We start from the raw sequence: 4,110 nt of genomic DNA on the forward strand, positions 1-4,110 counted from the left end.
TACCATCTCTTCTCCACTTCTTATCTCACTTTAGCCTCACAAAAATCTTCCTTTCACTGTTGAGGAAACCAGCATCCAGGGAAGCTAAGTGTCCTTGTTATAGAGTTCATTGGTGTCAGAGAATGTGCTAAATGCTAGGTGTTCTGCATCTCACACTAAATGGTGTAAAAAGAATTTAAAATGCCCACAAGTATATCAAAAACAGTTGCTGAAGGAAAGGAGGAAGAATACTTTCTGTGAGAATTTTAAGAAGAGTTCTTTTGGAATTTGAAGTCATCCTAGGATGCTCAAGCATGGAACATCATTCTGATTGTTTTTCTACCACCCTCCTTCAGTCAACTGAGTGCTTACTTAGTGCCTACTCTGGCAGGCACTGTGGAAGGCAATGGAAACAAGTCCCTCCCAGGACTCACTACCTCTTCTCTTACTTCTTAACATCCTTCTTTCTTCCTGTGATACCCCTCCCTCCCCCCTCCATACACACAGTCTACCCCTAAACTCTGCTCTCAGGCCCCACCAAGTGCAGATCCTTGGTAAGTACTGTACACGTTGACACAACATAGAAAGGGAGAAGGGTGTTTCCTGCAGGGGTTTTGACAGCCTCTAAGCCTAAGGAAGTCTATCTTCTTTGGAGCTGCTTCTGAAACTCAAGCAATTGGGAACCACTTATGAATTTATTCTCCTGAGATCTCTACAGATTTATAAAAATAATCTGGTGCTCTGGAGAACTCTTACATATTAAAACCACAGGCCTAATTATGTTCATCAAAGTTCCTTAAATTTCAGTTCACCCCACCTGTTGGATGGAGACATGGTGACACACAGAAATGTGTTTGAAGTGTGAAGGGCCATGTAAATAAAGGTACCAATATGATCATCAACAAAGCTAATATAATGTGATAACATAAAGAGTGCCAGGTACTAAAGTAAAATATCTGGTATCAAGTGAATGACACTTCAGCTGAACAAATGCTGAAGAACGTTCACTTAGCCATGGGTGCAGAATAACTGAAGGAAGAAAGGTCACAAAAGTGGTAGCCTGTGTTTAACTTAACTCCCTTCACAAAGAACTAGTTCTCTGAAATGTAAATTAAAATGTCATGTAAAGTAATAAATGAAACATAAGGCTTTAAAAATTATCTTTTTGGGGCCAGCCCAGTGGCATTGTGGTTTGAGTTCTTGCGCTCAGCTTCACTAGCCCAGGGTTCGCAGGTTTGGATCCCAGGCCTGGACCTACACATCGCTCATCAAACCATGCTGTGGTGGCATCCCACATACAAAATATAGAGGAAGATTGGGACAGATGTTAGCTCAGGCCCAATCTTCCTCTCACACACACACACAAAATTATCTTTTGCCCAAGAAATTGGAAAAATAATTAAGATATTAATTCCACTGGTAGGCAACATAGACAAGTGCTCTGGAAACACCTCAACCACTCCTCATGGAGATGTAAATTAGTGCAGCATTGTGGGGGCAATTAATGACTTTCAAGAGTCTTAAAACTATGCATGCATGTCCATTCCACTTACAAGAATTCATTCTTGGGAAATGAGGATGTGAATGAAAAGGTAGCTATGAAGATGCTCATCACGGTGTTGCTTAAAATAGCGCTTAAAGTACAGAAGTGAAGAATATGGCATCTGAAGTCAGTGAGCCGTTAGATTCAAATCTTGGCTTTATTATTTCTCACCAAGACTCTGGACGTATTACGTTTTAATTTCACACTTGTAAAATAAGGGTGATAATAATAGAACCTGTTTCATGAGATGGCTATAAATATTTAACACAATACATCTAAGGCACTGAGGGCGCACTGAGAGCACTCACGATGTTAGATTACGTGCATTATAATGAAACATTAGAAACAACCTACATATCTAACAAATTGTTTCATCCAAGCAACGTAGTACTATATTTCAACTAAAATGATATTTTAGATGAAAATTTCACTTGGAGAGATGTTTATTATATTAAGGGGGAAAAGCAGGCTATAAAACAGTATTTGCTCTCTGAATCCAAGCAGACATTTATTACACGTTATCCAGTATACCTGAACTTGTTTTGAATTCAAATTCATTTCTCTCTCTCAAAATTTAGTTGTATTCCAAAGGAGCAAAAAACAAATAGTGCTAATTTCAGTTCCTTTACCTCCTGGGATGGAGGCCATTGAGAATTTTTCCTGGGCTACTATACTTTTGGTACTTAGTGTATTTCAGTCCAAATGATTTCTGTTCTAAATAACAAAATAGAAGCATTTCTTTTACTAACAGGTAAAGTCCTCCAAGCCGTAGCAAAAATCCCAAGATCCCATCTAGTCTCATAATGCTACTAGAGTGATTACATACATAATTTACCAAGTCAAGAAATACTACAGCTATCAGTTTTCAAATGCCTATAGCAATTTTTAAAAGCATGAACCTTGATTCTAACAATGTTTATTATGGGACACTCAAAACAGATGTACTTACAATTTAAAGTGATATAGAATTTTAAGAATATTTGCATAATGCAAAATTACTGCTAAATGTTAACGCTACCTTGTTCTACGAACAAGAGGACACTTAAGAGTATTGACTTAATGTGACTTCTGTTTCAATGTTTCAATTGGTGATTCAACTGATTTGCATAGCAAAAATGTTATCCTTACCATTTCCCAGTTCAGGAATCTCTGAATGCCTAAGAGATAACTACTCATTACTCAGGTCTTTGCTAGCACAAAAATACAAAGGTTTCTTTCTCCAATCTTGACAAAAGCTGTTTGATCACCCCTCAATTTCAAGCAAACAAGTACTGTGCCCACATGCTTACACTGAATATTAATAGCATGGAAATACTTCAATTCTTTCCTAACGTGCAAATTCTTTTTAGTACTTTCATATCTATTTCATCACTAACATTAACAAGTATATATGCAGGATAATAAACCTCATTTGTTTTGACAGCTTTGAGGCCCTCTGTTACGGAAGTTTTACTTAACTTCGGGCATTCATCTTTGGAACTAAAAAGGGTAGTGATGTGGTTTGTAAAAACTTTTGGTACAGTCAGTGAGTGGGAGCACAGGAAAAAGACAAAAGAGAGAGGAGAAGGAATCACAATCAAGCACCTTCCAACCTAAATGATGCCAATTATATCCAGCTGGGAAATGCTATAAGCCGCTAACAGTGCAGAGCTGGGCTAGACCACAAGAGCTCTCCTGACATCTGGGAAAGGTAAAGCTGACCTCCCCACTTGTGCCTGGGACAGGTAGACAAAAATCCAAGGAGATTAGCATCAATCTCACAAGATCAGATAGAGTGACTGTTGGCTACCTTCTTTGTGTTCGGCCAAAAAGATTTAACTGGAGTAGCTGGTTTAAAAGAAAAAAGAAAACTTTCTTCCTCCCTCCCCCATAGTGAAACTTAGGTTCGTTGCTTCTGGTTTGAGGCAGATAGCAAGTTACTTACATCCACATGACTGCTTTCTGGTTGCATTTATGATTACTAGAATAGAATTACAAATACTCCGCTATTACTTCCAGTCCTCAGCCAGATGTGACTCAGCTAAGTTAAACAAAGACTTAAACTGAAGATCTTTTCTCATTACCTTTTTTTTCCTGACTGGTAAATGAAAGACAAGAAGTATGTACTGATTAAGTTCTTTAAATCCAAAAATTGGTGAGGGTGGCACTCCTTACTTTTGCAATGCCCAGACTAGTGTCCACGGCTACCCAGAATCAAGTCCTGAGGTTTAGATCTCAGCTCTCAGACTCACAATCCCCAAAGAGAGTTCACTAGGAAGAAAAAATACAGTCTTGGCTCAAGAAAGCTTCCTCAGCAACTCCAAATGCTTCCAGGTCTCCTTTTACTTCTTCTCCCTAAAGAAATATATTCTCATGGTCTATATTTCACTTCTGACTTAGGATACCCAGACAGTCATTTTGAAAAGTGCTCTGCCTTTTCTTTTACATTAATTTTCATTAATGTGAAAAAAAAAAAGTTTCATCTAAGTTTCCTTTAAAAATGTATTCACAAAGCAACTCAAAACAAAATTTTTTTTAATTGAGTTGTTATATTTGAAAGAGACTAAAGTCAACTTACAGCTGAAAACAAACACAAAAGGACCAACTGG

Source organism: Equus przewalskii, chromosome 24, assembly GCF_037783145.1.
Source record: "Equus przewalskii isolate Varuska chromosome 24, EquPr2, whole genome shotgun sequence".
In the NCBI taxonomy this organism is placed as follows: domain Eukaryota; kingdom Metazoa; phylum Chordata; class Mammalia; order Perissodactyla; family Equidae; genus Equus; species Equus przewalskii.